Here is a 15,216-nt window from a genome sequence, read left to right on the forward strand (position 1 = left end):
AAAACTTTAGTCAACATTTCAAAAAAAGAAGCCCATGGGCGTTTTATCCTGTATTTACAAAGGGGGCCGTTTAAAAAATAATAACGAAAGTAAGTTGGCATTTTGACTAAGAAATTCATTGAACAATCCGGAAAAGTTAGATCTGTCGTTACAAAAAGTTATTTTTAACATTCTTCAAAATAAGGTAAGATGAATTTCCATCTGAAGGAAAAAACAAAACAAAACCCATTTAAAACCTTTTCAATGAATTTGTTCCCCTGTCCAAAAAATGGGCTTTTGTTTTTTTTCCATGGGCTTTTAAAATGTTTTTAAAAACAATATGGTGTCAAAACGCGGTTTTGTCCAAATAAAAGTTGGGCATTGTAAAACCTTAAAACCCCCAGTAACCAAAAAAAAACAAAAAATCATTAAAATTCCGGTATTTTGGGATTTTTTTTAAAAAATTAAATTTTTCTTTTTATGGGGTAAAGGGTTTTTTTTGCAATTTCATTAAACCCAAAACATCATAATACTTATTTCATAACCCTTTGCATTTGATCATTAAATACGACATTTTCAAAAGATTTAATTACAGTATACAATTTTTCAGACTTTCGAAAAGACAAAAAAATAATGAAATAAAAAACTTCCAACAAACCGCAATTTAAAAATTCCCTAGTTCAATGTAGAACATTAGCCAAAAAAACGGAGCCCCAAGCGGTTGTAGGACCCTCTCCTCTCCTAACGCTGCTTTTGATTGACGCTCGATCTAGCTTTCAATTTGTATGGCATATTACTACATAGAAATTAGGATAATATTTGAACAAGGATGGCAAACGTAGGATAACTTTTTGTATGAAATTAAGACCTGGGTTTTGCTTAATTTTTTGCGCATGTTGCTAACAATACATCATTGTATAATAAGTACGGTTATGGTTTGAAACGGTGGATTTTTCTGAAAGTATACCTGACGTCCGACATTGATAAAAGCGGTAACTTAAAAATTTTCTTTAGTGTTAGTAATAATAAGTTTATGTATGGATCCAAATTATACCAAATCCGACTGTTAACTGTTTCAAATTTGAATGTTTAAAACTCGATATTGGATAAAATCTTGGGGCCTAATTGGAATGTTTCTTTTTTACTTATGTTAATTTCAACACAAGGGTTAAAGTGTATTTAGTAGCTAGTGTTGACCAAAGGATATGTCAAGTAATGCTGATTGTTCTTTTGATTAATACTTTATATGGTTTTACAACCTTTTATGGTTACAAAGGGTGAAATAAGTAAAACACAGAAATGATCATGTTGATACATATACAAGTAAACTCAATGCCCATAACAAAGGTACAAATGTTTAAAGCAAGACAATTACCTACAAGGGCACGACGAACCAAGACAGAAGACAAACATTAAGACAATTCAGTTCCAAAGGGCTTTAAGAACTGTCTACCATAGAGTACCATACATGGTCCGTCAGATGTAATCAAAAGAGGAAAACGTAATGTCCAACTGTAAAAGGTTTGAACACTAAGCATGCAGTATGTCTTCATACAATAGGGTCAAAACATCTTTCAATAAAACGTTAAATGATTTGATAAAAAACAGCAGAAAAATGACCTAAAATCTTACTAAGTTTGTAAATCACATCGCCAATAAAAGGGTGGCTAATCCCTTGTTGCAGAAGTGTTTTCAAATCATTATTTAATTTTGAAAAAAAAACCAAAATTACGATTGTAAAATTTTGTTAAAATCCTTTACGTTGCTACAAGCTCTAGCGAATCTAATTAACTGAAAAACATATTCCCTTGGCCTCGACTCCATCTAAATGTGGATATTTAATTATACAAAAATTAAAGTCATCTCTTTTTCATATATTTTTGTGTGAATAGAATTGTTGTTGACAGTAATATGAAGATCCAAAAACGATTTACTTAAATGTCAAGAGTTCGATTTATTAAGTTGTTGTTCATAAGGATATATATCAGACACTATTTGATCAAAATAAGAACTATCTAAATAAAAAAGTAATCAAGGTATCTGGAAGTGTTATTATTAAATGCTACTATAACATCTTGTTTTGTATCTTCAGAGAGACTTAACTTGCAGTATAAATGTTGACTTTACATGGCATAACACAAATCAAACAATGCATTCACCAGTGCTTGAAAAATTTTCCTACAACGTCAAATACCGTAGCAGGCAATAAAGAATTAGACACCTTTTACACACAATCTTGAGAGGATTATAATGGAATATAAGTATAACATACTGAGTGATAGAAATCCCCTTTGTGTGATATATTACTACATACAACATAAACATATGAACTTTATGAATATAATTTTATTCCCCCTTATGTATTGTCATTGTGGTGACTGTGTGACAGGATGGTTTAATGGGCTTCATTCCTGGAACATTGCTGTCTCTTTCTCTCCCTCTTTTATAATATTGAACTTAACTTTCAAACTATGTGTGTTAGACGTATTTACAGCGGTATTTGCAAAATTGATATTCTAGTTTGTTTCCAGAACAATATACATAATACATAAAATTTATACTTTTCAAACATGAGATTTTAGTAGAATTGCAAATTCTGATACATGAACGATCACATTTGAGATGTTTAACTTGTAATGTATGTTTTAAACTATTCACAATTTCTCACACTAATTCCAGCTTGACATCCCGTGAATTACACAGGGATAAAAGGCATAAAAATAGGATTTTCTTTGGTCATTTCGGGCCCCTCATATACGCCAAAGGACTGCCAAGACGCCTTTACTATTAACTACGTGCGATCGCTTCAGATATAGCCCGTAGACCATACGGTCAAGAACTGATCTGAATGGGAAAACACATGTTCACAGTGCGTTATCGGTAAAATATTCAAAAGACCTATGATAAAATTTAAGAAATTAGATATTTATTACGAAGGTTGCCATTTTGCAATAACACTTTTATTTATCTAATATTTTTTCTTCATATTTACCGTTATTATGTTTTACGTAATATGTTTACATTATGTCAAGATCAAAGAACGTTTTCAATAAACGCCAAACGATACTAGTTACCCCTGTCTTGGTTGTTGCAAGATATTTTTCACCAATAATATTCTTCCAAAATGCAAAACCATCATTTTCGGACAAGATAAAATGACGCGTTCATGTTATATGTTATAAGGTCATTTCTGTAAAAAAAGTTGTTGTTATTGTACAACCATTTATTGATGCACAAATTTGAACGGCTACTCATGGTGTAAATGAAGAAGAAAGGGTATGACAGAATAGACTTATATTTGTTTTTTTTCTATTACTTAACCGCAATTACTTAATTAGTGTGTAATCTTATTTACGGAGTGAAACAAAAAAAATCACGTGTACCGAATAATTTGAGTCGGCGACCTCCTAATTATTTTAGTTATTTTGACTGAGTATACAAATTAAAAGACGTTTAAAGAAAAAAAATATTTCAGGAATATTTAAAAAAGCCCCTTTAAAGCCGAAAAATGCGGCTAAACTTAAAGTCAAATTTTACTCAAAATTGACAGTATTCTTTCCATTTTTCAAACATTTTTCGGCGTAAAACGCTAAATTTTATATCAGCTTAGAGGAAAAAATAATTTCCGTCGAATGCTGTAGGATTTAAGATATTTGTCCGCCTATGACGTTGTGATATCGATAAAAGTTGCCAAGGATACGCAACGACGTCATGTTAAAAAACGGGCTTTGATGGTCAACTTTGTCTTCGTGTTGAAAAAAATTGGCTGAAACTTTTGAAATAAAATTAACGGAATCCAATCAGAAATATGATCAACTTTTTGCATGCCAATTTTCAAGACGCTACTCGTAGGTTCGCAAAGTGTCGCGTTCTACCTTAAAAATAATAATGTAGAGAAAAATGAAAAATAAAGACGAGTAATATACGACGAGTAAAACGGCGAGTAATATGAAAATAAGACGACTAGTAACGGCAATCACTTTTTTATTTCTTTCCTCTCTCTTGTCCAGTGAAAGTTTAGCATACGGTCGTGTCTGTCTAGATAAATTTGCAGGAGGCAAGATTTGTATGGCTTTAGTAAAGTAAGAATCAGTACGAGCGTATCACTGTCTGTGCATATCGACATAAAACACACAGATAAATATCTATTTGCAGACCGTCTGCATGAGAGAAGGTACATTTATAATATGTGACAATTGAAGATACATAACAATTTGCCATTGAAAAAAGGAAAAGAATTGAATTGTGAGGCATATGTCTGCTAAGGTTTCAATTTCAGTAACTGTAAGAGCAAAACAAAACATAGAGTACAGAAATACTTGTACTTATTTATATCAAGATGAATGTTTAGCTTGTGTATCATCACTTTTATCATGTTATTACATTGATATCTCTTGATAAAAGTGCAAGCCTTATAACTTAACCTTTATCAGTCAGTCTCAGCTTTATCAGACACCTCATCAATACATATTAAAATATAATGAAGAGGATGGAATATATAAATATATACCTCTTACTTATTTGCAAGCATTGTACTGATAAACTTTGAATCAAATGGATTGTTTGAAAATTTAATTATATCTTACATTTGACTTAAACATTTTGGACTATTTCTCAAAGAAATAACCTTTGGCATATTACTGCGCGAGACATGAACTACAGGTTCTTGATAATTTTTTTGGCATCTGGAGTTTAAAGACAAAAAATGAAAACCTCACTTTAAAATTGACAACATGATAAATACAAGACCAAACAAGTGTCTGATTTATAAAATTTATCAGGCTCGGCACGAAAAAATGAAGGGCTCGGCAGAGCCTCACCGTTCTTTTTTTGTGAGACTTTCCTGATAAAAAGCATGGTATTCTATATTTGTTGGCACATAATGTAAAGATAATAATGTGATAATAAGCACAAAGGATTACTAACTCGTAAGTACTTCGTCTAAATTTGCCTTTCACAATAATGAAGTTCTAATCTTGTCCATTTGTCGTTGCATACAAGTGCTAATAAGTAATATTAAATTTCAATTGATTTCAGGAAATAAGTTTCCTACGTCACGTCACCATGTACTGGTGAATACCAATCATTTTCCTTATAAAAAGAAATTTAGATTTTTTTTTCGATTGCAATAAGTTCATTTTACAGGAGAAATAAAACACTTAAGTAGAGTAGACGACACAAGAAACTGTTTTGAAATGCTTGTTTTACTTATTTTTGTAATACAAGTTATTGATTTAACAATTTACAGGCTTAAAGTTGTATATAAAGAAAAAGACTGCCTCAAAGAAACTTTGCCAGAATTTATTTTCAATTGTATTTTTCCAAGAAATGTGTTGTAAAAACGGCTTTTATAAAGATGTCCTGACTCAGCTAAAAAATGGCCTTATAAAAATTTCATTGAAACAAGGGGAGAAGATTTTAAATTTTTTAGAGCATCAGCGACTGTCTTGATATGCGTTTTTTAAAAAAATATAATCATTGTTATTCCATGTCTATAGTGTAACTAAGATATTTTCATAGGTTACAGGTTACCGTACGCTGAACGGTGAAGGTTCGAATCGAACAATAGATTTAGTTTCTGATGTAAGGAAGTTATCCAGCTAATTTATGGAAGTTGATATTTCTTCTAGGATGTCTTCTCGCACCATGAAATATGACTGAGTGACATCTAAGGCAGTCTTCCGCCAGAAATGCTGTTAAGTGGCTATTTGCCTTTTACAATGTCGGTGTGAGTACTAGAATACACTTTGATTGTGAAACAAGTTTTTACAACTTTTATTAACAACTTCGAGTCTTCTTTCTGGAACTTTCCAGTACTGACGTCATATTAGGAAACATGATTTTAACTTGAGTAGGGCTCGAACAACCGACCCTGTTGCAGAGCAGACACTTAAATTACTATGCAATCATTATACATAAAAGCTCTTCGTTGTATAATCATTTTATTCTTAACAATTCAAGATAATTAAAGTGTTCTTAGTGGCAATCGGAATTCTCTCATGGATTGTGTTCTTTTTTTAAAAAGCATTGAATATAAAAACTCTAATTTTGCCACTACTGGCTTTCGTATTTCACTTCATTCCCCGCGATTACATATCCCTATTATTGTGTATGAATGTATTTATTTCCACATCTTAAAATATTTAGTTTTGAGTAATAAAATGAAAACGAATAGCGTAAAGTCTCATTCAATGATAGTTTATCTTACAAAATCTGAAACAATGAACTTTTTACCATAATCTGCTTTACAGCAAGAACTTCTAGATAAATCGCTTAATACATAGTTTTCTTCTTGATTAGTGTCACTTCTGATACTTTACTAAAAATGATTCCTAAATAAAAGAAATAAATCTGGAACAATGTCGGTTTCAAAGACAGCTTTATGTTGTTTTTTAAACTGATTTGCAAGGAAAGAACATGTGATGTGACATAAAATTTCAATATCATAATTTCTTTTCCCTTAAGAGGTATTTAGTCAAGAACATTGAAATACCCCGTCAGATTGTCGTGACATAATTTTGAAATTATGACATGTTTAAAACAAATATTTTTTTCCCCTGTAAAACCGACGACAACAATAACAAACAACAACATAAAACACATTATCCCCTGAAAATAAATGAGTGAATAAATAAAGAATAAAAATAAATAAATACATATTAACAATAACTTGTTGATGTTCTTAATTTTCCCCCTTTCTTCAATTATACTTTGAATACAGGTTACGTTTCAATTTCAAACCTATGGCTTGCATTTTCCTCATGTTGGTCTTTCCTTGAAAAACAGTCAGCATAAAAGGCGAATCGATACAATTTTCTTACAATTTCAGATGTATTTGGATCTAAAAATGTAATTCTAATTTCTTGTTAAAAAATTACATATTGAATTGGAATAGCATTAAAATAATCTTATACATTCTATCATTGCTTTGAGAGGATACATGTACTTTGAGCACGACATACATTTAAATATGTCAAATTGAAAAACAACAACAACAACAACAACAACAACAAAACAACAAAAAAACAGCAACAACAAAAAAACAACAACAAAAAACGACGACAACAACTACAGCAAACATATTTTAAATGTCCAAAATTCATCCTTGTCCTCGATCAAATGCTTTCTGTATATTGCCATGTATATGTATTAATGTCAAATGTAAAATGGGAAACGAATATGGAATGTACGGAGGCTAAAATGTGTTACCATCTCGAATAAGTTTTAAATATTACGTTATAGCTGTAAAAGGTTAATATATGAGGTGAAATTACATGTATATTGTCGAGAAAAAAAGCATTTTTTTAACAACTATTCCATATACAAGTACATATGATACATAAGCAAAGATTGACATTGATCTGATCTGATGTTGTTTAACGAAAAACAACAATAACACTATGGACAATGTTATATAAACATTTTTAATGAAATTTTTCCACTAGAAATATTTATAACCATCATTATGCACAGCGAGTGCATCAATTGGCATTGGCAGAAGTGTGTTATTTGGCGACATTTAACAAAGATGAATTATAGAAAGCGATTATACGGATTTTAATCAATTCGATATGTTGCAGCTTCATTCAACAGAGCTTTAAATATCTCTATTAAGAGCATCTATGTTTAACATAACAATATTTAATAAGAATCAATATTCTTTTTCACTAGGGACTCCAATGAATTTTAAACACTGGACGGTGAATCCATATTTATGTATCAGAATAGAGATATTGTTTTGCAAAATCTGGAACAATTTGATCCTTTGAGAATTTTATATGTGCAATATAAATAAATTACAATTTAAGATTTGGTTCCATCAAGTCAGTTTAAGGGAGGCTTTGTAAAGTTAGACAAGAAGTTACGAATTTATGAACAAAGAAAACAAGTAAAACAGTAAGATATATTCATAATGTTTTACAACAACATGTTAAAATATATACAGTATCAGTAGATTGTCTGATACAATCTAATTCAATGCTATAAATGCTCAATTTAGTAAAACTATTGAACATTTAATAAAGCAATTGAATCATCTAAAATTACCGAAGCCTATTCTTTGTGTATTCACTTAGCAGAGACTATTAAATCTAGTTGTTAAAATACCATTCTTTATACCGGTAAATTGTACAGTTATTTTCTTCCGAACAAGCGGGTCAAACTAGCCTTTATACATCATAGAAACGTCTGTATGTTTCTAAAAGCTCTGCGGTTGGGCGCAAAAGTTTTTTAGTACGCTCAGAAATAGCATTGTCTAGGTTACATGTGTCAAAACTTGGCCAATTAGGTGCTCGGCCTCAATATGTACATAAAAAGAACGGTGTCAGCGGTAAAAGTTCCTTATTATTTCTGTCTATTTGCTGAAGTTCAATTCGCCAGTCAGCTAGAGATAATCCCTTCAGACACATGCTTATAAACAGATCACAAAACCGTATTGTTTCTTTGTTGAAAATATGATAAACCTTTTTATACGTTCCACAATCTAATTTGCAGTACTTCGATCATAGCTTGGGTAAAATAGTCGACTGGTGCTATGTCGTAGGGAAATGACATATCGGGAAATGAACCCATCTTTTTCATTACAATTAAGATCGATGCAGTAATATCATTGTCTTTGCAAACCGCATCTGTACTTCGTCCGGATATTCGGCCTGGTCTAAATATTGCACCTCCAGACGATCGCTTGCCCATTTACTCTGGTTGTAGCCACCTTATAGATGGATCGTCAATGAACTCAGTTTCTTTACAAACGTTTCTTTTACATTTATTTATTGTTCCTGCCAACGGAAAAAAGAAAAATGCCCAGTGATGAAGTTGCAAATAAATATTTTTTTTTACCTGTACATGCAAATTTAATTATTTCTTTTGTACCTTCAACATTTGTTCTTCTATGATCATCGTATGAGGCGCTAAAATCTACCTTGGCCGCATTCATGAACACAATGTCAATAGTAGTAGAAAGATGCTCATAAATATCAGACAAAATACCAAGATTTTTCTGTGTTATATCTGAAACAACAACTGTTATACAGGAAATATTTTTGGACTTCCAGAGGCCATACCTTTTCATATTGACAATAATGCGATCAATGCATATCGTCTCAGTTGTTTCTCTGACAAAACAAGATATATGAAAGCTAGATTGGTCAAGGATTTCTGACAATAGAAAGGCTTCAAGAAAACCGGTCGCGCCAGAAAGTAGAATCTTTTGTTGACTTTTATATGAATGTAAACATGTATTGTAGTGTAGACCTTTGACAGAGCGCACTCCTTTTTTTTAATAAGCTGGTATCGAGTTCAGAATCTTTTAAAATAATTTCTTTTAATCTATTTCTATTTTGCAAATAATCTTGCTCATGTTATTTTACAATATCACTCTTCGGTTGTAGCATGTCTGCAAACTCCTCTAATGTATCTATAGACTGAATTTCAGTAAACAAGTTTTATTTCATTTTCGATCAATCTATGGAGAAGAACTAAATGTAAGGAATGACCCCCCACTTCACGGAATAAGCTTTGCCGGTTTAATGATTGCACGAAGGATTCGTCGTATTTGAAACACGACAACACAGCATTGCCACCGTTCGTTGTCTCTCGTTCAAGCTACTGTTTTCAAATGTTTGGTCGTGGTTATTTATGCTTTCGTCTTCCTCAAGTCCCTTACGATCAATTTTGCCATTAAATGTCCTCGGAAACTCATGTTCCTCTACTCTCTTTATGTAAGTTGGTATCATATACTGAGGCATTTTTCCACATAAGTATTCTCGAAGCTTGTAAAGATTGATACACTTGGGTGCAACGAATGCCACTGCTGATAATTCTCCTGTTAATGAACATCTATGGGCAACAACAGCAGTCATTTCAACATCGGAATGTTGTTAGTATGTTCTCTTTTCCACCCAGATCAATACGATATCCTCGAATCTTTACTTGGTCCTTCCAACAGTCCTTCCAACAAATGTAATGTTTCCATCGATATCTTGAAATGCATGGTCCCCAGTTTTGAAAAGAAGCTTTGGTTTATTACCTATACGCATGTGCACAAACCGTTTCTTATTGAGGTCTTTAGTATGACCAATCTACCAATGTGAGAGGCATTTACCTCCTATGTATATTTCTCCGGTAACAGGTGGTGGAATTGACTGCAAGTCCTTACCCAAAACAAACACATTAACCCCATCAATGGCTTTACCTATTGGAAGTCCTTGATGTATGTCGTTTGAAAGTTCATTGTCCACTTTTTTATGTACTTTGTTTGGAAAGTATTCGTACATTGTTGTACATACCGTCGTTTTAGTCGGACCATAAGCATTAAAGAATCGCTTACCTTTAGATGCTGTTTATTTCATTGCAATGTTAAGTGTGCAAACTTCACCCGCAGCTATAACCTTCCTCAATGTAGGAAAGTCTTCTGGTGAATACACATTCAAAGCCGAAGGAGGAAGGCTTTTAACAGAAACTTTCAACTTGTCAACTGCCTCCAAAATCCTTTCCCAAGCTTTTCAGATAAGGAAAGTATTGCTAGAGCTGCGCCTGACAGAAGAGAAGAAATATTTCAGATATCGATGCATCGAATCTGATGGATGCAAATTGCGCTACAACATCTTTAGGAGAAATGTTTAAGCATTTAATCTGTGCATATGCAAGATTGATTACTCCAGATTCTTTTACTTTAACACCTTTTGGTCGTCCGGTCGAACCAGGGGTGTACATCAAATATAGTAAGTCATTTGCACATCCCATGTCAAACATCTCAAATCCTTTCTCAAAAAGACCTTCAAATTCAGCCACAACCATTGTCTCGATTTCTATTTTATGTTTTGTTACTAGCTTCATGTAAGGCATTAACTTTTCCATGAATAAGTTATCAAAACATTCTTGAGTCGTCATCATTGACATTGCTTTTGAATCAGTTAACATGAAACTGATTTTTTCATTTGGTAAATCATAGGGAATCGGAAGAAAAACCATCTTACTTTTTAATACTGCCAACAGAGATGTGGCATAAGAAACTGAGTTCAGGATCTGGATTGCAACAATAGGTTTTTCCTGCTCTCCTTTGTGCGACCTTAGCAGTGATGATGACGATAAAGAGTGCAATTTTTCTATTTCATTTTCCATTTCATATGTCTTAACGTATGATTTTGATTAAAGTGCGATATAGTTGGGTGTCAGTCTACATTGACGTTCTATAATACTATAAATGCCTACATTCTCAGATCCGCCGAACTGTTCCTATGGATTCTGGTACATGTTTACATTTGTTTCTGAATATCAAGAACATAATCTTCAGATGAAATGCCCCCCTCTCTATCGCTCCCTGCAGTATATATCAATAATGGTATTAGTAAATTTACTTTAAATTTGAGATGAAGATCATTGGCTCATAAAACTATTAGATTGTATAAACAAAGTCAAATATGTCGCATTTTTAGCGGTTCTCATGATTTCAATGCATTTTAAAGAACAAACCTGTAAATTTTCAATCCGACAGAATTTCACCATTTGAAACAAGTAAAATTTACTGTGAATTTACCATATGATAAAAATCTTATAATATATCAATTTACTTACGCAAACGAATGAAAAGTCATTACATTGAAATTATTTTATTAACCATTTAGTTTAAACACATATAACAAACAATCATATCTTGAACTCAAGTTTCTAATATTATAATACGTTACCCAAATGGAAATGTTTTAGTTAAGGTTAACATATTGCAGCCGTAGAAAACGTCAACTTTAAATTGATATCTGTACGTTTATTTAAAACAATACTGTATCTGTCTGTACTACAGAAACATAAGCGTCAATATGATGATTAAAAACAATGTTTTAGACAAAGTATTCTGGACTGGAAAACACTTGGAAACCGCGTAAATTGGTTTTGAAGTAGCCAAACGTGCTCATATTGTGAAACGGACTTGCAACTGTTACGATTTAATTACGGACAAACAATAACGGGTTTAAACGGCAATATTGATGAAACACATTGATCCTACATGGTCATCCTGTTCTGTAATTAGTACCACCTATAGGTAATTAGTACTTAAAACGAACGTTAGCAATTCATACCTGGGATGCGCAAAATATTGATGCGGACACGCTTCAGTTTGCAATACAACTTTTCACCAATGTTCATGTTTGTAGCTCATTCACTTCTTGCACTGACAGACGTAACTTGAGCGCATTACAATCTTTGTACGTTACATTTCAAGCTTAATATAATAAATCAATATCACACGTTCATATCACGTTTGCAACATGTCCGATCTAAACATTCAAAATAGATGTTGAGTAGGTAGGTTGTACACGTTTTGAGTATGTTTATTGCGTTTTAAGCAGTTCTTACAGTGTCTGTTACATTTGCAGTGCAATCAATATAAATAAGGGCCGTTTTCTCAGTAGTAAATGTTTTCATAGATGTAAGGATATAGCAGCTATAAACATGCTTTATATTTGATTTATGCATATTTCGGTGAAGACAGAGCAAAGATACATTGAGATGATTAATGAAGGAAAATAGCAGACGTTGAAGACGGAGAACTTTCCATTAAAGTAGCTGTTGGGCATCATCATGTGATGTGAACAGTTTGAATGGTCGAAATAAAATGACTGACTGAAACGTGAGTTTTTTTTTATAGGAAAACGATTTAAGTGAAGATTTGTATGCACTTTGGACGTATTAAGACCATAGTCAACCGCCTGCAAATGATGTGGTCGTATTACAAAGTACATGTAGTTCGAAAGGAATTTAACGTAGTAAAATTGAGTTGAACGACCAATACAACGGATTAAAACTGACTACAAGCAGTCTCTAATTGATTGAAACGATATGATTGGAGTATTTTTTAATTTATCTAAACGGACTGCATACGGGATGTGGACGATGACTGAATAAATAGAGGCTTTTGATTCTAATCTTCCGATACAAAATTTGCATATATTCAATACATTGTAAATTAGAGGTTTACTAAATACCCAACACAATATTGTGAAAATGTCATTTAATTTTAAATGACAAAAGCACAACATGTATAGTAAACCGTTTTAATTTGCTGTCTAACATTTTTTCAATTCAAGAATATTTACATATTAAAACAAATCACGTTTAGGTTGCTTACAAAGTGTGCGGTGGATGTGAGTGTAAGTAAAACTTGAGTGAAATCAGTTGAAAGCTTTTTTAAATTAATAGTTACAACATTTAAGTGCCCGAAATCATTTTGGTGATAGTTTAAGAGCAAAATAGAGGACATATTATTTATTAAAATGTAACCTAAAATAATAGCAAAGTATTTAATATGTAAGACCTTTTAATTATTCAATACCAGTAGATTGCAAGACAAATGGTGTTAGGAGACCATTTACTTAACTTTGTTATACCCGAAAATAACACAACAACGTAATGTCACAATTATGTATATCTTACCTAAAATAAAATAATAGCAAAGTATTCAAAATGTAATACTTTTAAATTATTCAATAGATTGCAAAACAAATTATGTTAAGAGACCATTTACTTAACATTTTTATATTCGAAAATAACACCACTACGTAATGTCACTATGTCGCCGAGATGGCTGTATTACATCTTGATTTTATCTTAATCAGAAGTTATCTTATCCATGATTTCCCTAGTTGACTTAAGAACAACAAGAAAATCGAAAACGATAGTTACATCAAAGAATTTTCATGTTATTATAGATATACTTTGTTGTTTTACAACAATTTAATTTTGTCCTCCTTTAGAAGGAGAAAACAAGAGTTTCTGATGTTTAAATAATTGTTTAAGACATGTTAGATGCTTGATACTTTGATAATTCTTCATGAAAGTATCAAAATGCTAACAAAATTTGACTTCCATGCACAATTCTAAATTAGTGTTATTGTATTAATTGCCAAGCAAAAGATTGCTCAAGAAACTGGACAGTGAAAACGTTTTGTTGAAATTTTACTAGGGCACAAAAATAAAAAATAAATGAAAATAACACTTTTCAAATAATCAAGGCTCCACTAATATATGCGAATATTAAAGAAATATGATAAACAATATCAACTAGGAAAGGCGGCGCTCAATGAACGCAAACCCCACACACGATCCATCAACAAGAGGCAATGGTAAGGAGCCCAGGAGGACCTGAAACAAAAACACGACAGAGCACGGGAAGGTTAATCATAAAAATCATACATAGGAAGAAATAATTAGTAACTAATAAGTAAATCAAAGAAAACAATTAAAATATTGAATCATAGGCCAATTAAGTCAAATGGCACTTGGAAAGGGGACATGAGACCCGGGCAAGGGGGGGGGGTAAATAAAAGAAATAAAAATTAGAGGCAAAGTGTAAGATTCTAACCGTAGGCGAGAAAACAACAAGGGACACAAAAGTGTCACCAAAACAAAATGGAACGACAAAGCCATACATCTGAGGAACACAGAGGGGCAACATATCAAGGCGCAACATGTAGGTGGGAATAATCAAGGCGCAACATATAGGTGGGAATAATCAAGGCTTCACACATAGGTGGAAATAATCAAAGCTCCACCTATAAGTGGTACTAATAAAGGCTACTTCAGACGTGGGAATAATCACATATAGTTAGTTTATAGGAACTTATTGGGGTCGTATTGTAGATAACTTCAGATCACAGTTACACGTTTTAACAAGACATGTCCTTACAGGACTTATAAGGACGTGTTTCGAACTTTTTTGAACTAGTTAAGTGTGACACTAGCATACTACAGAGCATAGCATCAGTCAAAGTGTAGAAATAGGTTAAAGTGATTAATTCGTGATAATGAAATTCCTATGTCTTATAAACGAATCAGTTTTATTTCATGCCAGCAAACATAACAAGCTATCAACATAAAAACGTGTTCAAAGTATTCTACTCGAGTTTATTTTAGTAACGCGAGAAATAGGTTAATGTATTTATTTTATTGATATGAATTAAACAAACATGTTTAACTACTTGTTGTTACTTGTATCAATTATATTTACGGAAGTGATAAAGTAACTTACGAAGCAATGCCTTTAGAATTAATGTAAAATTTCCGTGAAGAAAGGGTATAGTAGACATAATATTATAAAATTGTTCTACAATAATTTAATCTTTTATCATTTTCACCCTAGATCAGTGAAATAAAGCAGCCACAAGACTAATAATGTGATTATTTTTATTGTATGTTAACCTTTGAAATTCAGATGTACTAGAAACAATCTTTGTGCATTTC

General features: G+C 32.2%; 1 protein-coding gene across 2 annotated transcripts in view; it reads left to right on the forward strand.

Annotated features, from left to right (window-relative positions):
• Positions 1–15,216, forward strand: part of LOC132756055 (fibroblast growth factor receptor 1-like) — a 152,217-nt gene that overhangs the window by 24,232 nt on the left and 112,769 nt on the right. The gene's annotated exons all lie outside the window — the stretch shown is intronic.

This window comes from Ruditapes philippinarum, unplaced genomic scaffold (genome assembly GCF_026571515.1).
Source record: "Ruditapes philippinarum isolate M1 unplaced genomic scaffold, ASM2657151v2 ctg149_1_1_1_1, whole genome shotgun sequence".
NCBI classification, from domain to species: Eukaryota; Metazoa; Mollusca; class Bivalvia; order Venerida; family Veneridae; genus Ruditapes; species Ruditapes philippinarum.